We start from the raw sequence: 21,620 nt of genomic DNA, 5'->3' as shown, positions 1-21,620 counted from the left end.
ATGACTTCAATAATACATCCATATAGTCCTATTATTTCACCTGCATCTGCTCCTGCTCCTCGGAAGCATAAGAGGAGTGGTTAGATTGACGATGAGGGGCTTCTGGCATTGAACCCGGAGTCTTAGTTGCAAAACAATATGGTTAGCATCCATGTGGTCAGTTCTGCTACCAGAATGATTTGAAGATGACCTGCCCATTGCAAAACAATATGGTTAGCATCCATGTGGTCAGTTCTGCCCATTGTTTATTGGATGACCATTTGATATATCACTTGCCGCTGACTTGCCTTCTTGCTGAGATTCAAGATTTTCACCAGAAGCTTGAGCTGATATTGTTGCACCAATAGACTGAGATGTACCTGTTGTGCTCTGAGGTCGATTCCCTGGATGTTGGTGTAATTGTACATGGTAGACTGGTAGAGGTTGTACAGATGAAGGATACTGTGGTGATGGTCTTTCAACGTGAGTGTGTGAATTTATTGGAGAAGAATATGGTGGAAATGCTAGATATGGATTACTTCCATCAGTGCTCCTATTTCCAAAGAATTGATATGTCTGAAAAGAGGGGTGCATGGGAATAGTTCCTGGAGGAACGGGAACATGAACAAAAGGAGCTGCCATGAGAGGAGTCTGTGCATGACCTTGCAGTGGGGTAGGGTGTGAATCAGGTACTGTAGTTGATCCTGGATGGGGAACTGGCAGAGATGGGAAAGGGGGTGCCCCCATCATCATTGTCGGATCCATAGCTGTCCATGAGAACATTGCTTGTACACGTTGTTCATATTGACTTTGCAACTGATCAATTTTGCCTTCAATGTAGCTTTCTCTTCTCTAAGTTCATTCTTCGCCTGTGCAAGCTGCTTGTTGAGTCAATGCAAAACACACGCCAAAAAGATTAACACCAGACACAAAGAATCACACTTATCTGGAAAAACTGACTTGACCATGTAAATGCTCTCAGCCACATGATTAAGTTAGGTATAAAGACATGAAAGTTACATCACGAGATTCTTCTGCCAGAGACGTTTGATCTTTCTCCAAGCGTTTTAGTTCAGCAGTCAACTCCTTCAACATCTGAATGGCATCTCCAAGAATCGTTGCCTTGTCATTTTTAGGCCGATCAGGATCTGAATATTGAAAAATAGACTATTCAGAACAAAATCCTAATAGGACTAAAAAGGAGAATACTTAAAAAACCACTCATTTATTTTCCATGAATTTTTAAATGCTTATGCATTATATGTAATCAAATGGTGAGAGGCTTAAGCATGGCTGGCATTGCATAAAAAACTTATAAGATCTTAAATATAGGATACAAATTTTCCTATTTCAGCCCTACCTACTTAAAATGTTCTTCAGGAGATGTCGTTACAGAAAATAAGCATTCTACAATAACCCCCTATACAATTAACCAAAACCATTTCTTTTCACTGTAATGATTTGTTTTCATACAGTGATAGATATATAATATAGCGTTCAGCTTCAATTTGTAAACATCTCAGAGATTAAATGATAGGAAGCTTCTCTGGCTCTCAACAGATATACTCAAAACAAAGGAAGAAAAAAATGAAAAATGAGGACCAACACTGATCATTCAGCTTAGAAATCCAAACTTTCTATTATAACAAGGGAGTATATGACGCATCTCCAATCTACTATAATCTCATTCAAAACAAATCCAAAATCAACATAAAAGTGTAAATCAGAGATGTCCTAAACAATACAATTGAGGAGCCAATAAAGACTGTTAGTGCTCTCCAATTATAAAATATGAGAGAGGTCACCTAGAGGTTCCAAATTCATAGGGGTCTTCTGCCATTCGGGTTTTCCTTCTCTAACGGCTAGTTGTCTTGACCATTAATAAATAATAAACTTGACTTCACCACCTTTTGGCTTGATCTCCAATGCCTTCGTGAATTTGATGATTCTGCCACCTAGGTTTGTTGTAACCTGCCTTGATTTCACCTGGATCTTGCATCAGTTTTCCATATCATGTCCTATGTTGCCACATCATCAATACATCTGCCACATCATCAATGATCATGCCCCTGTGCTAGATCTCTAACACCCTGAGGAACCTGGAAAATATGATACATGGGTTTTGTTCCTCTTTTCGTATAGACCACTTTTCACTTAATGCATGTCTAAAACTATTCAACGTTGACCCTATTTTTGTAGTACCTATTGACCAACTTTGACCAGTGGTAACTTGACAATGCCTTCACTATTTCTAAAATTTTCTGCATGGCATGTCATCTTCTCATCAAGCCGAAAATTTAACATGAGTTGTCTCAAAAACATGAAAAATAACTCTGTGACACTGCAATGTTGAGAAACATCCGAGGGATATTGCACCAAGGCCAAGGCCACATACAGACTCAATAGACACATAACCATGCAATAAGACATACATGCGTCTCAACATCCGAGGGATATTGCACCAAGGCCAAGGCCACATACAGACTCAATAGACACATAACCATGCAATAAGACATACATGCGCCCTGCCGCAGGCTGGACTAGCCTATACACTAGTGATCATTCCTATATAAGTAGACTCCTCTAAAACCATGAGTCCTCATGTAAGCCCATCCAAGGACCTCTGATCCTTTCTAAGACGAATGGAGTCAGATATGAACCCAAAGGGACCGGCCATGGTCCGACCAAACATAAGCTCTAGGATACCGTCTCACATGGTTGTTAAAAGGCTTTTGACTTGTGAATTTGGGCTTACAATGCGGCAAAATGTGCTGCAAAAATATGTGTACCCTTACTGACATGGCGGGTAACAGATCACTTATCATTGATAGTACTAAACTTGAAAAAGAAAAGTGAGATATCAGGCTTGCAGGAGCCCATCTAGCCCCATGTTTTTAATCATTTACTCTAAAATGATTAAAAGTAACCTGCAATAGCTCTTTCATTCCATTCTTTGAATTTCATAGAGGAATGTGTGGATAACTTGTCAAATTTCAGTCATGTCTTATACAACAAATAATCATTCAAATGATCCCTAAACCTTCTTCAACTAGTCTTCAGAATCAAATGTATATCATGGCAAACCCATGAAAGATGATAAAGATAAAAGACTCTATTTCATTGAATTTCATTGAACAGCCACTTCATTAAGAAACACTACGCCAAAGACAGACTCCAATTATAAATTGTACCCTCTTCCATAAGTAGTTAGAGATAGAGCACCACCCCAATAGGGAGGTTAAGTAATCATTGATCACAAGTGAAATTACAACACAATAGAGAAGCCCATCTGGCAAATGCCGAAGAAGGTTCACCAATTCTGCCATCACAAACACCTCAAACAACTACAGAATTTTTTTTTCCTTAAATATAATAGTTAGTACGAGAAATATTTTTTTCAACCTCATTCAGAACCCTCTCTATTACCTTTGGCATATCATGATATCACATGAGAACTAGAATGTTGATATATTGCCATCTGAGTTGTGTCCAATGCTCTCCTATGCTTTAATCAAAGGGAAATTTATCCTCGACCGTCTTCATTTATATGTTATCGTCCATAGAGCACCAAGTTAGCTGATTTCTTTGGCATTTAAACATTGGGCTTTAACTTAAAAGGAGTTCTTTCTACAGCATTTGTTCCTCACTCCCCAATTTCCTAACCTTCTTTCAATCACAAGAAGCCATCGAGAGCTTTCTCTACAATTTGCCAAAATACTAGAGTTCTCTAAATCAATTACACTCAGAATGTACACATGCACTTGTATTCCTAATTTTCAAATGAAGCTTTAAACAAGACACTTCAGCTAACATTAACTTAAAGAATTGCGAGTTTAAATGGCCTGTCAAATCATTCACAAACCCAGGTTGTGTACGCCACCCATGGTTTGTAGTCCTGCAAATTGTTGCAGGCCAAGAGAAACTGACCATATCAATAATCACTTAGGTGGCTTGGTCCAAATTACAATAAAAATTTGGCAAATTTCCCAAACTGTGTAATTTCCTGAGTTCCATAATTCTTATTATATAAAGAGAACATAAAAGGAAATGATCACTTCTAGCAGAAAAAATAAATCAATGCCTGTTCATATTGAATATGGCATTTACCGAACAGCATAACTCCAAATAGAGAACACAAGCAGAGTAAAACTTGTACCCAATGACTAGCCTCTGCATCTTCTACTCGTCTATTATACAAGATCACAATGTTTTGTTGACGGGCCTTGTTCCCCTCTGCCAATGGGGGTACATAGATTTTTTCCAATGCATCATTCACCAACATTGTAAGTGCAAGGTCATAAGTCAAAGCAATGTAAAAACCATGTGAGGCCCTATATTAGTTCTCCTAGACCTGTGTCTTGTCAGTTTGAGTCTGTACCCATCTTGTTTGGTTAGACCATGCCCTATACCTTGAAAGCTTCAACTAGGAGATCTCATCCCTGATTACAATGGAGGACCTGGGTAGGCTTCTCATGAGGACTTATGGTTTTATGTGACCCTGCATTTGTACAGGTATGGATTAGTCCAGTCGACATCAAGGTGCACCTATGTCATTCCATATGGTAGTGTCTATAGATTCTATATGTGACCTTTGCTTTGGTGCGATATTACTCGTGAAATATATGATTTTTGGTGCAATATAGCAGTCTCTTGTGACAACATTAACATTTCCCGAGGCAGTTCAAGATTCCCAATGCAAAATGGTCCAAGTGGTCAAAAAGTCAACCTAGTCTCATATTATAGAGCGTGATGAGAGGATTCCATGTCACGAAGTTTTATCAATCTAAGCAAATGGTGACTAGTTATAGCTCAATCAAGCTTGGTCAACAATACAGGAAAAGTTTCCAATGGGGGTTTTCAAGTAGACCATTTGATTGTTTGTGACATGCATGACATCAAAAGTGGTCTACTCAATGAGAGGAACAAAACCCCATCTTTCAGATTTTGCAAATCCTCAAAGGCAATAGAGATCATCCACTTTGGAATGATGACGTGGCAGAATTTCGAGGACGCTTAACAGGAGCAAAACTTGATAGAATTTGACGTATATTATGTCAAAATTGGTCTATAGAATAAGAGGAACAAAACCCATGTCTCAATTTCTCCAAATTCCCAAGGTTGTTAGAGCTTCAGCAGGGCATGATGACATGGTAGGCATGTGATGACATGGCAATGTTGGGCAAGATATGAAGATTTCGAGAGATACCCAGTTTTGATCCCAACCAGTTTCAACATACCCAAGTTCTGGAATAGCCAAAAAGTCAAGGACGTTGGAGATACAACTTCCATGTGGCTAAGTCAAAATATTAGAAGGAAAAGTCAAGTAAAAAATAGTGGTTGGTGAAGCAACTAGCCATTGGAGACCCAATTGACCAATCAGTTGAGTAATGGACCATGAGCAAAGGGAATTTTGAGCTAAATTGTGAAAAATTGTCCAAGTTGACCCCTTAGTGGGTGAAGTAAAAAATAAATTATAGTAATTTATGAATTAATTTATTAAGTCTCCAACATGTAAATGACTAGTACATTTATTATCGAGGAAAAGTGAACATAGCCATTATAATTTTTTCTATAAAAATCTAGCCTCTTCATTTGTAAATTGTTGTTGTTCACTTGATACAAATGCTATACAAAAAAAAGAACTCATCTATTTTGCAAACTCTTGTACACTTGTATAATTGTGGAGTGGTTTCCTTTAATGTTAATTTTCTTGCTATTACTATTGGACATTATTTTTATCTAATTCCATCTTGCTAATAATTAAATATATCGCAAGATTAATGTCCTTTGCCATTGAAGAGCTAATATGCTACATGGAAGCAAGCAACTAAGGTTCCCCACTTGTTCGTTTTGGTTTTGTAGGTGAATAAATCTACAGGTTTTAAACTACTTCAAAAAGGGGCTTTACTAAATCAAAGATTTTAGATTTTTCCACACACAGAACACAAATGTTGGAGATGCCACAAAGAGGGGGTCACTCCTAAGGAAGATTGAAAGTTGCAGGGTCAATTGAGATATAGTGGGGGCTATTTCTGAAAGGACCAAAAGTGGACATGGTGACTTAAGAGGGGCATCTACTTCACACTTTACCAAAGGGTGAGTCTCCAAGGCACAAGTATAACTTCAACAACCAAAATTCTCAAATTTTCCTTTTTACTTTCTACAATTAGGGTAGGATTTACTTGCCAGCTTTTACTTTAATCAATTTACAACAAATTATTTATTGGGAAACATTAGTTTAATTGTTAGACCTAACCCCCATTTTGATACGAGTTCCTATTTCTTTCATTTTACACTTGTATCTAGCCTTATGGTTTCAAATCTACAGGTTCAGAGGTCTTTTTGCCTATTGAACCTGCATTTTCAGCCACCAAAAATAAGTTCTACAAACATATAGGTGAGTTTACTACATTGCAACTTGATGTTTTCGGATCTAAATTAATTTATAGTCACATTTTTCATGTTAGAGTTGAATTTCCTTCATTTCCAAACTATTTAAATCAAAAAATTAATTTTATGGAATTTTTTAGGTTAATAAACATAACCCAAAAATCTGAAAATCAATTCCCAACTAGTTGGAAATTGCATTTTCTGGGAGGCCCCAAAGCCTCTGAAATCACCCTCAATCCATTCCATACTTTCGGGAACTCCCTAGAGGTGTTTTTCACATAGTGGATTGGATAATTAAATAATATAGGTTGTTGTCCCTATGTTTTTAGGCAGGTATCACATTTTGACAGGAAGTTATTTCACCCGTAGATCCTTAACCAAGCATTAGAACTGATAAATAATTGTATATTTGGTTAGAATAAATTTAATAGACCAAAATCCATAGGTAACATTCCATATCTTTGAGTTGTTTTGGCTACTAACATCTGTTGTTAGAAATACGCATTGTTTTTAGTATTGTTTTTATGCAAGACAACAAACAAATCAAGAACACCTACAACCAATTGACTCCATATAAAGTACTAGGCATAAACCAGAGTTGCTAGGGTATATTTAGGGACCTCTCCCTTGGTTGTTTAGGGGGTGTTGAACCTAAATAGCAGGGGTTTGAGCTGAGGTGACAGTGGGTCCTTGCCCTATGTGTGCCCATTTAACAAGGCTGCCAAGACCTTAGCAGCCCTGCTAAGATTAGTAATAAACTTGTTACAACAAAATCTAGCACCTTGGTGCAAAGCATCGATAGGTGACCAAGAGAATATGTGCAACTATGGAACTGTCATCACAGTCACCTTAATTCCCCTTATTTTAGTGATGGGCACACTCCAACAGAAGGGAGGCTTCCCTAGTAGATCTTGGGAATCAAATAACCTCATCAAACTAAGCTCAGTGTCCCATAAGGGTTCTACAACTATTTTCCACCAAAGAATAAGATTTGGAAATTAGGGTTTGAGGTGGATTTGAATTTCCTTTGATTTCAAAGAGTCCTATTCTCCTAAAGGTTTAAGTCAACTAATGAAAGTTTAAAGGTGGTCCCACAAGACACATAATCAAGAAATCACACTTTGCTTAATAAAACTGACATGAAAAATTAGAAAATACTATATTAAAGTAAAAATTGAGGGCAAACAATAAGAGTAAACAAAAGAAATAATTTCAAAAATTTTATGTGGTTTAAATAACATATAATAGTACTTAAACCCCTAGACATCAGCCTTAATTTATGGCTAGAAAATACATTTAAAATTATACTTTTACCTTTCCAACATATTCTAAACAATTTCTAACCATATGACATTAATATCTAAGTCAATAAATACAATTTTGCCATAAATAAACCCTAATTTACCCTAGAACAAAAGAAAAATGAATTATAGAGAGTTAAATGATTAACACGAAAGATGAATAGCGCCTTTCCCAATCTAGTGCTAATGGAATTTAGGACTATAGGGGTAACAACCCCTAGAACAAAAAAAGGGATGTGGGTTCAAAGAAACCAAGGGAGACTAACTTGTGTCTCTTAATCCTCTAACCCTAGCATCATTCTATTTTCTTGGATAAGGGAGGGAACTTAACTTAGGTCACCTCAAGAAAACTTCATGAAAAACCTTGTTCAAGGAGAACTTAGAGATAAAAAAATACCAACAAAACTATGATGAATATCTAATAACCTTTATCCATCAACAGTAAACAAGATTAGAAGAGATAACTCACATTGAATAGCACATGTCATCAAAGTTCATCAATAATCATCCATGAAAAGAAAAACCATCCACATCACAAGACCTCCCAAGAGAAAAGTCACTCAACTAGTGCTCCATCGCAAATTCAGAGAGAAAAGAGAAGCATGAGAGAAGAGGTATCTCCATGTGTGCAATGATCCAAATGAAGGGTAGCACTTCCCTATTTATACTAGTGAAACCAAGTGCTTTACCCTTTTAAGGCTAAAAATTCATTAAAGCCCCTGAAATAATGAAAATCCATGATACAAGGTGGATATGTCATTAAGTCAACCCGTATAATAGCCTCTAAGATAATAAAACAATTATAAAACATAAAAAATTCCCTCAAGAGAGTCACATGTGAGAGCGTAGACACTTCAAGAGGGTGACATCATCTCCAAAAGGCATGTCTCTCCCCAAAAGGTGCAATGAATCATCATAGAGGCATGTTTCCCCACCATAAGTTCATGCTTCATCATCAAAAGGTGCATCCTCAAGGCTAATTTCATCCATCCAAGCCACCACATCATGCATAAGGTGCTACATCAAGCTCATGTGTAACACCATAACCCCAAGTGGCAACATCCAAGGTCCAAGGTATGGAGGAGAATCTCTAGAGGTGTGTCGGGTCACCATCAAGCCCAACATTTGTTAGATTATGTAGCATCGGAGGTGTTATATTCTTGAAACTTTGTTGAAAGGCTAAAACACATGAGCTCTCCATAACCCAGAAATCGTTTATGGAAATTCCACCTAGAAGCACCTCAATTAGATTATTAGCCTATTTTTAATTATTTCCTAAGTCTAAACTTAGGAAAATGGGTTAATTAATCAGTATTAATTGAGATAAGGTGTGAGTCATCTAGAAATTCACACAGATCAACTCTGATATGATCTTGGCCCTTGATTAGGTTTTAATCTTAGTCATTAGAGCTCTAACAAAGGATTATATGAAGAAGTCGATGGGTAGATGGAGAACACACTTGTGAGAACCATAGAGATTTTGATTTCCTTGGAGAGTTTGATTTTCCAGAGCACCAACAATGTTGGAAGAGTTTGAGCTTTAGTAGGAAAGCAGAGACTTAGAAGGGCAGGGACAGTGAGGCTGGAGGAAGCTTTCCAGATCAGGTGAAGTACATTGTAGAGAGGTAGAAGAACGATAGTGATGCTGACACAGGGGCTGTGCAGAATCCTCTAAGAGGCAATTCGATTTTGTTGGGGAGAAGCCGAGTTTCAGTTCCAAAGGCCGGAAAGATGTTCCAGAGGCCAAGAGAGACCTTTTCCCAATCAGTAGCAGACTAGACGGCTTAAGGAGCAACTCATTTAGGCTGAGAGTAGAAGGGACTGCATGTTGGAATTTCTAAGTCTAACCCGTTAGAAACCCTTCATGTACTTTCTGATTTATTCCTACCTACTTATTGTGTTAATTAACAAGTTATTTACCATGTAAATACTGGAAATAAATACAAGTACATGCTCAACACATTACATATCATCAATTGAAGGAAACAAAAGAAGCACACAAGTGACACAGTTGTTTTTGGACCAATGTCCCCGAAAAACCCAATACGGGAAAACCAGTGCAGCTATCTGAGGGTTTTATTATTATGCAGTTTCTGAATACAATCTGGTTGCAAAACCGACTCACCCAATAGAGAATAATCTCAGCAGTAGTATCTCTCCATCAGAGATAGATTCTCTAGCTAAAACCCCAGATAAACACTATGGTAGCTCCTTAGCTCCAAATTGCCCCACGAAAAACCCCAGCATCAACCCTTTGGGATTACGTTAGCCTCTTCTTCCCTCTGCGTCATATTTCCTGCCCTTTATGTCAGCTTTCCCAACAGTTCCGGTAGTTCCCGACAATTCCGACTGTTCCCGACAGTTCTGGCTTTTGCCCTCTACATCAGCTTTCCCGGTTGTTCTGGTTGTTCATGGAATTTCTGGCTTCTGCCCTCTACATCAGCTTTCCTGGCTGTGCTCGAAATTCCAGATGTTCCGACCAATTCCGGCTTTTGCCCTCTGCTTCTTGTTCTCTAAGTGACCCTCAAGCCTCCTCTTATAATTTTCTCGTTGACAAATCAACGGCTGAGATTAAGTCCCTAATCAACAGCTAAGATCAAATATGGCTTGATCCATGACTTTTGGACCATTCTAACACAGTTTTATATTAATACAAATTAATATTTTTATTTTCCCTAAGTTTAGACTTAGGGGCTCCATTAAAAATATTAATTATTTTAATATCTACCAAACTATTTAGAATCCGCCCAAACCCTTTCTAGGTATCGGAGATCTCATGTGCCTTAGCCTCTCCACCAAATTTCGTGGCTAGAGCACATCCGATGCTACCCCAAATAAACACTCCCTCTTAGCAAGGACTGTGCTCTAGAAATACTCCTCATTGAGTATTACTCTGATCATCCGGGATCAGTCCCTGATGCTAGGCCTACTGCCCATCATCTGCACTATTGTATCTTGTATTGCCACCCATGGCTTTGCCACTTCCATTGCTGCATCTGTACGTGCTGCTACCCATGGCCCTGCAACCGCCACCGCCTCGTCTACACTGCATCCCCTCTCATCATGTTGCCCATAACACTGCCACTGCTAACTGACTACAACTCAGTTACTAAGAAGTAAGTAACTGATCTCCCAAATCTGACATCTTTGTCAGGCTAGAGACACTCCCGATGCTGAAGCTCCCTCTGTCACTGACAAGTGCTCCCTCTTTGACCTCTGCGTTGCTGTAACAACTCCCTGCATCTCACACCATTGCACACCTCTCTGTGCCATCCTGCACTGGTGCAACACTCCCATGCCTCTCGCACTGTTACAGCCTACTAGCGTCGTGTTGTCCTGGGAATCCTGCATTGTCGCTCCCTCTACTGCTCCATCGTCATTCGTCTCTACCGACATCTGCAAGTACTGCTACTCCTCATCGGGGCTCTCGTAGCAAGGTATAATCCAATAGGTTGGGTACCTTGAGGATCTTGCCTCTCATCGCCTGTAGTCGTCCTGACTACAGCTTGATGTCTCCCCACTTCTTCTCAAGTGGCACATGAGTACTCATGGCACAATCTTCATCCCTCAAGGCAAAGGCCTTGAATGATGTTTATCTAGAATGGACAAGATCCTGGCCTTCCAGACCACAAAGTTGGACACACTGTCTAGCCTATCCTGATCCCTCATCCCAGTCATGGCCATCTTTATACTCTTCTCTATCGACTCCTCTGAGTCTCTCTACTTCCTGCCTAGAATTTCTTGGTTCAGCTCCTACTAAGTCTCTCTACTTCCCATCTGGAAGTTCTCTGTTTGACTCCTTCGAGTCTCTCTACTTCCCATCTGGAAGTTCTCTTCTAGACTCCCTTTCAGTCCTGATTTCCCTCCCGGAAATCCTTCTGCCAACTGTCAAGTTGCCCCTCTCCGATCGTTTGTGCAACTACACCACTGATATGGATTCCTTGCTTAGAAATCTTCCTTGGCAACAACTCCCTCCCCTTGGTCTTATCTTGTTAGGTACTTTTCTGACTACAGTACCGCACCAGCTTCACTCTACAACTTACCCACAACCTCCTATACCCAAACAACTGAAGGATTGAGCCACTTAGCTCTGCGCAATCTCGACACTGGAAAATTAGCTCCCACATCCAACTGCGTCATCCCTCCTGGCCTCTGTGTGAGACTGATTTTTCCTCCCTTAACCTATGTGTTGTCTTTCTCTGGCCCAGAATGATGACACAGTCCCTCTGCATCACTCCTTCCTTTGTCGCCTTCTACAAGGATCAACTCTGTCACTCGGGACAGCTGATTTCTGTTATTGCTTCTCTACTCGGTTGATGTCCTCAGTTCTCTGGTGATCTGCAACCACACTTTGATACCATGTTGGAATTTCTAAGTCTAAACCATTAGAAACCCTCCATGTACTTTTTGATTTATTCCTACCTACTTGTTCTGTTAATTAACAAGTTATTTACCATGTAAATACTGGAAATAAATACAAGTACATGCTTAACACATTACAGATCATCAACTGAAGGAAACAAAACAAGCACACAAGTGACACCGTTGTTTTTGGACCAATGTTCCCAGAAAAACCCAATGCGGGAAAATCGGTGCAACTATCTGAGGGTTTTATTATTATGTAGTTTCTTAATACAATTTGGGTGCCAAAACCGGCTCACCCAACAGAGAATAATCTTAGCAGTAGTACCTCTCCTTCAGAGTCATATGCTTTGGCTGAAACCCCGGATAAACACTTTGGCATCTCCTCGGCTCCAATTTGCCCCACGAAAAACCCCACCGTCAACCTCTTCTGCGCTCCGCGTCAGGTTTCCAGGCAGTTTCGAGAAATTTCGACTTTTGCCATCTGTGTCAGCTTTCTGAGCAGTTCTCGGTAGTTCTGGCTTCTGCCCTCTGCGTCAGCTTTCCCGGAAGTCCTGGCAGTTCCAGGCAATTCCGACTATTCCCAAGAGTTCCAGCTTCTGCCCTCTGCATCAACTTTCCCAACAGTTCTAGCAGTTCCAACTTTTCCAGGCAGTTCAGACTTTTGCCCTCTGCGTCAGCTTTCCTGATTGTTCCAACAGTTCCCGATAGTTCTGACTTTTGCCCTCTACTTCTATATTCAATGCCCCTCAACTACAACTCTGGTCACTCTCTCGACTTCCTCAGCAAACCCTGCCCCAGAAAGTCAAAATCTTGATCAACTCGGTGTGTTCTCCAAGTGACCCTCAAGCCTCCTCTTATATTTTTTCGTTGACAAAACAACAACCGAAATTAAGTTCCTAATCAATGGCTATGATTTGATTTGGCTTGATCCATGACTTTTGGACCATTCTAACACAGTTTTATATTAATTCACATTAATATTTTTATTTTCCCTAAGTTTAGACTTAGGGACTCCATTAAAAATATTAATTATTTTAATATCTCCCAAACTGTTTAGAATCTATCCAAACCCTTTTTGGGTATTGGAGATCTCATGTGCCTTAGCCTCTTCACCAAATTTTGTGGCTAGAGTACATCCGATGCTACCCCAAATCAACACTGCGCTAGGGTAATGGAGGCTTGCACAGAAGTAGTTTCGACGACTCACTTGGAGCTGCAGTCAGAGCCCTTATTTGCGAATGGGGTGAGGAAAATTCCTCACAATATTTTTGCCAATAATTTCTTTACAAGATTACCAGTTTTCGCCATCCAGATTGTACTCATAATTTCTCACTGTTGCATAATAATAAAAACCCTCATCTACGGTACCGGTTTTCCCAAGTTGGGTTTTTCCAAGGACAATTGTCCAAAAATAACTGGGTTAATTTTGATGTGTGTGCTATGATTTCTAAGTTTCTAGCACTATTGTTTTTCACAGTTTTATTTGTGAAGGTTGTAGTGTGAATTATTTGGGATTTTCCATAGCAGATAAATTGTTAAATTAATTAACAATTAGAAAAATAGTTTCTAGTTGCTGCAATAGGATTTCAATATTAAAATTTTCATATGGTATCAGAGCGTGATTGATCAGCTAGGAAGCTCAAAAGAAATTAGGTATTGGGAGACAGATGCATCATACTGAACAAAGTTGATTCAATATTTTGGACGCTTCTTAGTTGCAGTAGTTGCAATTGTAGCAACAACAAATGAGAGGGAGTTGCAGTGACAGAGGGTGGTATAGAGATAGGGTGTTGTGACAGAGTGTGCAACACTAGAGAGGACACCTTCCTCGCTAAGAGGAAGTGTAAGTTTTTGTAGCATCAGAGGTGTTATCATCTCGAAACTTTGAGGAGAGGCTAAAACACATGAGCTCTCCATAACCCAGGAATCGTTTCTGGAAATTCCACCTAGAAGTACCTAAATTAGATTATTATCCTATTTTAAATTATTTCCAAAGTCTAAACTTAGGAAAAGAAGTTAATTAATCAGTATTAATTGATATAAGGTGTGAATCATCTGGAAACTCACATGGATCGACTCCAATATGATCTTGGTCCTTGATTAAGTTTTGATCTTGGTCGTTGGAGCTCTAATAGAGGATGATAAGAAGAAGTTGATGGGTAGATAGAGAACACACTTGTGAGAACCACAGAGAGTTTGATTTCCTTGGAGAGTTTGGTTTTCCAGAGAGCTAGCAATGTTGGAAGAGTTCGAGCTTCAGTAGGGAAGCAGAGACTGAGAAGGGCAGGAACAATGAGGCCAAAAAAAGTTTTCCAGAACCGGTGAAGTACATTGCAGAGAGGGAGAAGAACCACAGTGAGGCTGACGCAAGCGATGTGCACAAGCCTCTAAGAGGCAATTCGATTTTGTTGGGGAGAAGCCGAGTTTCAATTCCAAAGGTCGGAAAGATGTTCCAGAGGTTAGGAGAGACGTTTTCCCAATCAGCAGCAAACTAGATGGCTTGAGGAGAAACTTATTCAGGGTGAGCGAAGAAGGGACTACGCTAGGGTGACGTAGGCCTGTGCAGAAGCAGTTTGCCCAACTCACTTGGAGTAGCAGTCTGATGAGCCTAGGTATTGCAGGAAGAATGATGCAACTCCCAGGGCTACCAGCTTTACTTATCAACTCGAGGTTTGTACAAAATTGGAGGTGACAGTGCTATATGCACAAGTAGAAGTGAAGGTACTTCCTGTTGTTACTACTCATCTAGAAAGAGACCCTAGGGGTTCCAAGCCAGACTTCTATAGGGTCAGAAGAAGCTTGATTTTGATGGAAGAAAAGAAAATTTATTCTAAGGGGGAGCTACTCTACTTCAGTAATGAAGGAAACAACTTGTAATGCTAACTCACACCAGACCCTAGCTAACCAATTAAATAACTATGCTAAGCATAATTACTAGAACCCACCGTTGTTGGTTCGAAACGTTGATAAAAAAGAAACCTAATGCGATGTATCTGGAAGATAATCTACATAATCATGAAACTCGCAGAAACCTCAAAGCCAAAAAAACATCAATCTAATGCTAATTATCTAAGTTACAGAAGTAAAAACATCAAAACTAGACTAAGGGGTAAGAAAAGGAAACTATGGTAGGTCTGTGTTTAAGTGGAAGAGCAGTCGGAGGACAAATTTGGCGAAAGAAGGAAGTGAGGGAGCAACAACGCATGAGAACCGTTGGATCAGGCGGGTGAAAGGTAAATGAACGGTTGAGATCGGATCACAGGAGGCTTAGGTGAATAGGTGAATGAACAGGGTAATGAAGTAGATGAACAATTGAGATTATATCGCAGGGGCTAAGTCAAAATATGGATGGATAGGACTAATCAGCTAATCAATGGTGGAGATCGGCCGAGCTAGTTGGTGATCGGGTGAAGTGACAATCGTCAGATCAGGAGACAGATCGATGGTGGAGATTTGAGCACCTAAAGGCATGTGTAGAAATGACGGAGCGGGTTTAGAGGGTGGTAAGTTGTTTATCGTGTGCCCTCAAAGCTGTAAGCAATTTTCCAAAATTTTACGCGATTAGCCTCCCTTGGAAACATGTAGCACAGGGAAACCACTCTTATCGCATGCTTATAGGCGGATAATGGCTGGGCAGAAATCCACACGATATGGCGCGATAGCCGTTGGATATGTCTAGGCAAATCAACGGTGGAGACTTGACCGAGCTGGTTGGCGAGCGGGTGCGCGATAGCGGTCGGATCGAACAAGGTAGATCAACCATTGGGATTTAAAGTGCATAAAGTCAAACGCTAAAAGCGAATTCGGGTGGTGATTGGTCAATTTTTCTTGTGAAAGGCGATCTACTGGTAAAAACCGTTTAAACATGAATTATCAGCTTCTACTATGTGTTTCGTTCTGAAGGAGAATGAAATGGGAATGTGAGGGAGATCAAATGATAGGAAGAGAGTGAAGGAACAGGTGACCATGAAATGAATGAATGACCATGAAATGAACCAAGGAACAATGTAATGAACCAGTGATTGCGTTAAACGAAAAACTTCATGCAAAACTGAAACTCTAGGTTTTTGGGTTTGCTACAGGGTTTCTTCCTCACGTCATGGTCCCAGAGGGAGGAGGTGAGGCTGAGACACCTGTGGACAACCTTATGGATATTTTCTTTGCTAACCTACTAACTGAATGAAATCATAAATGATCTACTCTGCACTACTGTAATGAGACCGCAACTATTTAAGCAGATGAACAGTTAAATAATAAACCTTTGGAATGGAAATGAACTACTTAAGCAGATGAATAGAAAACAAGAAATTGTGCTACTTAACAATACAATAAAGAGGAGATTTCGTTGCTAGGGTTGGGCCTTAACCCAAGATCTTTAGCCCTCTGAGTTAACTCAGTGCTGGCTCAAAACAAAACTCATCTTCATTATAAAAGAACACTATATTACATTAAAAGTGTTACAAGTCTGTACCTGGACACAAAGTAGAGTAAAAAGTCCAAATTCTTCTAATGCTTGCTAACTGACTAAAAAAGTTGAGGTCCTAAGCCCTTCTATTTATACATCTAAAGTCTCCAACGACTTCCTTCAAAATCAGGGAGGCATAGCTCCCAACTCAATGATAAACTCCTTCTTTCACTTTCACTAGCTCGGCTGCCTTCTAGTAGGGAGGCTGCTTGTACTTTCACAAGCTTGGCTGCCTTCTAGTACTCCTGATTTGGCTTGTTTTCACTTTCACTTACTTGGTTTCCTTCTAGGAAGGGGTTGTTTGTACTTTCAGCTGATGGAGTGATATTTGAATGGAGGGGTAGTAAATGAGGAGGATTTGCCTCTTGTAATTCCTCTCCCTTGTCCTCTTCAAGTTTTTACCAAGGTCTTTCACCATAGTTCCTTGCTTTTATCTTTTATCCCTGCATTTTCCTTGCTTTTATCATTTATTCCTACATTACATGCATGTTATACCACAAAGCAAAATATCCAACTCTAATTCATCTTATAAGAAAAATATAATCAAAAGTGTGCAATAAGTTGTGAGAATAGTTGGTTTGACTAAGATAGGAGGTGAATTAAGGCCAATTAAGGCCCATATAATTACTCAATGATGAGGCTCATCACAGTCAGAGCCTGGATTGCTAGTGGGAGCGAGGAAAATTCCTCACAATATTTTTGCCAATAATTTCTCTGTGGGATTTCCAGTTTTCGGCATCTAGATTGTACTCAGAATTTCTCATTGCTACATAATAATAAAAACCCATAGTTTTTGCACTAGTTTTCCCAAGTTGGGTTATTCCAGAGACATTTGTTCAAAAATAACTATGCTAATTTTGATGTGTGTGTGGTAGGATTTTTCAGTTTCTAGTTCTATTATTTTCTGCAGTTTTATTTGTGAAGGTTGCAGTGTGAATTATTTGGTATTTGTCGTAGTAGATAAATTGTTAAATTAATTAACAATTAGAAAAATAATTTCCAGTTGTTGCAATAGGATTCCAGTATTAAAATTTTCATAGTATTCATCATTAAGCGTCCAACATTAAAGTGGAATACCCTCTGAAGGGTGTGCAACATCATCAATCAAGTGCAAGAGAAGCATCATCAATGTCCTCCAAAGGGCCATGTCATCATCAATCATAGGCTCAAGGAAATCAAGCTATGTTGCAGGAAACGTTGGGCCTAAGCCCATTTCTAGGTAGAAACAATATGGAAACATGATTGGTATGGCCTAGAAATGTTTTTCAAGTCGTATTGCCACGTTTCACATGGGGGAAACGTGGCCCAATACAACCTAAAACGCATTTATAGGTCATACAACCATGTTTCAACAATAAAGTGACTTTTGTTAGCTTTTTTTTTTTCGCTTCTTTCCAATTAAGGAGTGATAGAGGGATCTATTGAAGATTGGAAATAAAAAAATTTGAGTGGGGTAACCTACTGTTCAAGCACATGGCGCTAGTGTTGATATGTAGTTCATGGTAATGTTAAATTCTTAAAGTAAAAGGATGAAAATGAAAGATAAAGGAGAATGTCACTTTTACTTGAATTTTTAACATTAGCATGAAATGACTCAGGATGTTTCAGAGTGGTTTCGCCCTCATTGAATTTCATATGGAGAAAGTAGAATTTTAGATCTCACTCAAAATCCAACAAACTTTAAATTTTTTCAAGATTTCAGGATTGGGGGTATTGCAATGTTTCCATTGGATTTTGTCATGTACTAGGGTATGAAACTTGTATTTAATCAAGAGAACCAAGCCCTCTACGCAAGGGAGATTCCCAATAATCAAAAGTACCTAGGGTACTAGGGTATGGAACTTGTATTTAATCAAGAGCACTAAGGTCGTTCAACTATGTAGGAGAAGACTCCCAATCAAGCACGAGGTAAGAAAGTAGAAATTTCTCGTGGTTGATTTTGGATATTGTTATTTTCATTATGTGATCATTCATGAGTAAATGTGATGTAAATTTAGAGACTTATAGTTTATTCATTAGCATTGGGAAATTTAATCATAATTTAATAAGCATGTGTTTAAGAGCTTGAGTGGGCCTAATGGTTAAGAGCATGTGTTTCCTCCTAAGAGGTCACAGGTTCAAAACCAAAGGGGGTTAGAGTATGTATCCCTTCATAGACTTAGTAGTCAAATAGCTGCGCGGAGGTGGGTCCCTTGTCCCACAAACAAGGCGGTCTCTCACACCAATTTGGTGTTTGGCTTGGTCGTGACCTTAAAATTGGATAGTATAATAATAATAAATTATAATGTATCATGTATGTTTTATGCTTGCACATATTTCTTAAATGTCCATATATATATATATATATATATATATATATATATATATATATATATATATATATATATATATATATATATATATATATATATATATATATATTACTATCATTATTGTATTTTTTTTGGGTGGTTCATAGACACCCACAATCACTAGGTGTCCGCTACATCCACGAAAATATTTGAGCTTAATCAAGTATCAAGCCCCGGGCCAATATCTAGCCCTAACCCCAAGGGATTCGAGTAGAATTGACCCTGTGACCTCCCGAATGACGAGGCACTCATTTGACCAGTTGAGCTAACCCTTGGGGCTATGTGTGTGTGTGTGTGTGTGTGTGTGTGTATACACACACACACACACATATGTATATATATATATATATATATATATATATATACACACACACATACATACATACATACATACATACATACATACATACATACATACATACATACATACATACATATATATATATATATATATATATATATATATATATATATATATATATATATATATATATATATATATTGCGTTTCCCTGTTTCCAAAATTTGGGGGGTCACGTTTCGTACTTGTACCCATTTTGGAAACTCGTACTCGTTTCCTTGTATTGTGTAACTTAGAAATCAAGAAAAACCAACTAATATGCAATACAACCATTATTCAAGCATAAAAATTCTAAATGTCAAAGCCATGTAAATGTCTTACATTTAGTATCTTTTTCAAAATTCACACTGGCTTAAAACCTTTTACAAGTTGATAGATTTAAGTATGGGAGGATCATCAATTACCCCTATTAAGTGTTCCCAACCCTAGGGGAAGGAATAGTTCCTAAGTTGACCCTTCAATCAATACGTGTAAGTGATAAGTGATATGGTCAAGGGTGGACTTAAGAGAGGTGCCATAGTCTTATACACTAATTATGCAAGCCCATTGTTGGAGAGGTAAATCCCCTCTACGGATAGAGGCGATCCCTACTAGCCCAGCAAGGGTCTAGCAACAATCACACAATGCTGCTACGCATGTTCCTAGTTACAATTAAACAAGAGGTAAAGAGCACCTACTTGGATTCCTGCGTTGTCGTTTGACGAAGAGATGTTGCCTTCGCTCCTCCGCTTCGGCTGGTCACAATCCTCCGCGATCTCCGCGAATATATACCTGCACACACGAAGGGGAAACAAACACAAGCGTAAAATCTAGTAAAAGCAACCATACATCAGTCAGAAAAGATGTAATTCACATTTAACCATTGCGTAGACAAATGAGAATGGAACAATAATAACAGTCATCTATTATTAATCAGAATAGAGAAGAGTACAACCAAATGTTCTGACGTCGGTAACCTTCTCAGGAGGGGCCAGTCAGCATGTATCTCAAGCATTCACCTTTGAGGATGATTCTCCCAAGACAAACAACTCTCTCTCTCACACAAATAACACAAAAACAACCTTCCCTAAGCAATCAATCACTTCCACACCTAGCACACCACACCTATAGCAGCAATCTGAGCACTACAAGCTCTGTACAATCCAAGCTATTCCAAGCTAAGTCTAACTATCCAAACTCTAGCTGCTCATGGTAATGGTGAGAGTTTATATAGGAGAAGGAGCCTCCTAAAAGGGTGGAAGGATGAGCTTATCTTTGAGGGAAATGGTTGCAAAGGGTCGAACAGACATGCCATAGAAGGGAGTCGATATTCACAAAGCTAACAACCAAGCCTGGAGTTATCTGGAAGGCTGGTTGTTTGAACAAATTCGCCCAAACTGGATCAGCGCGGATAATGAGGAAACTGACGCGATGTCGCCGCGTCTACATAACTGGGACAGTCATGTCAGCGCGGAAGAACATGGGAAAGGCGCGCTGGCGACCAGCGCGGAAAAGTGATGTCCTTCCGAGCTGTCAGCGCATTGAATACACTATGGAGCGCCAGTAATCGCGGATATTTTTCAAACAGACGCGCTGATGCATAAAACTTTAGAAAAATGGGTTTCTGGGCTAGTTCAGAAGGCATGAAGCTTAGTGATTGACACAGCAGGGTGACTGACAGGAAGGCAGTGACAAATTACTGTGTAACAGATGCCCCCTAAAGCATGAGGACCGAGAGAGTGGGAGGGGTGAAATGCTTTACAACACACGCCGAACTGGAACACCACCAGGAAGGACCGAAATATCTCTGATAATCAAGTACATGCAGTCTAGGCATGGGCGCAGCCATCCACGAAGACATGCGAAAAGGTCTGTGGAATGGACGCAGCCACCCAGCTAAAGAGACCATAATAATGATAAGGTATGGTCGCAGCCATCCATGAAGACTCAGGTATGGGCGCAGCCATCCATCAATGAGTCATGTAATGATCATCCACAAAATCGCAACCTGGCCCACAACAGACACGGATCCAGGGTCTTGCGCTCCGTCCTGATCCGAACAAGGTACAAGTTCAAACATGTGAATATATGAGTCGAAGTCGAACATGCATGAACATCGTCTGATTACCAGTCAATGGTGAAAACTGTTAACAGACGCGAGAGGTACCACCAATAATGACAATGGCCCTCAAGGTACTATAGGTACAATCCGCGGTATGTGAATCAATGAGCTGGTGTCGAACATCCACGGAATCATCCGATCGGAGGCCAATGATGAAAACCTCTCGTCGAACACGAAGAACCTGCCATTGAGGCATGCAGGCTCTAAGGCACCTGAAGGGAGTCTCTAAGTCGTCTTCCCGGATAATGAGCTGAAGTCGACAGGAAGGGACCTTGATCGAAGGTGGGCCATAATGTTTCCCACATCAT

General features: G+C 39.6%; 1 pseudogene; it reads right to left on the bottom strand.

Annotated features, from left to right (window-relative positions):
* The window catches only part of LOC149212381 (uncharacterized), a 37,394-nt pseudogene that overhangs the window by 628 nt on the left and 15,146 nt on the right, over nt 1-21,620 (bottom strand).

Source organism: Pinus tabuliformis, chromosome 1_1, assembly GCF_031772625.1.
Source record: "Pinus tabuliformis cultivar Carrire ecotype Pingquan chromosome 1_1, CPIR1, whole genome shotgun sequence".
Lineage (NCBI taxonomy): Eukaryota > Viridiplantae > Streptophyta > Pinopsida > Pinales > Pinaceae > Pinus > Pinus tabuliformis.
This window is presented reverse-complemented; position numbering and strand designations above follow the sequence as displayed.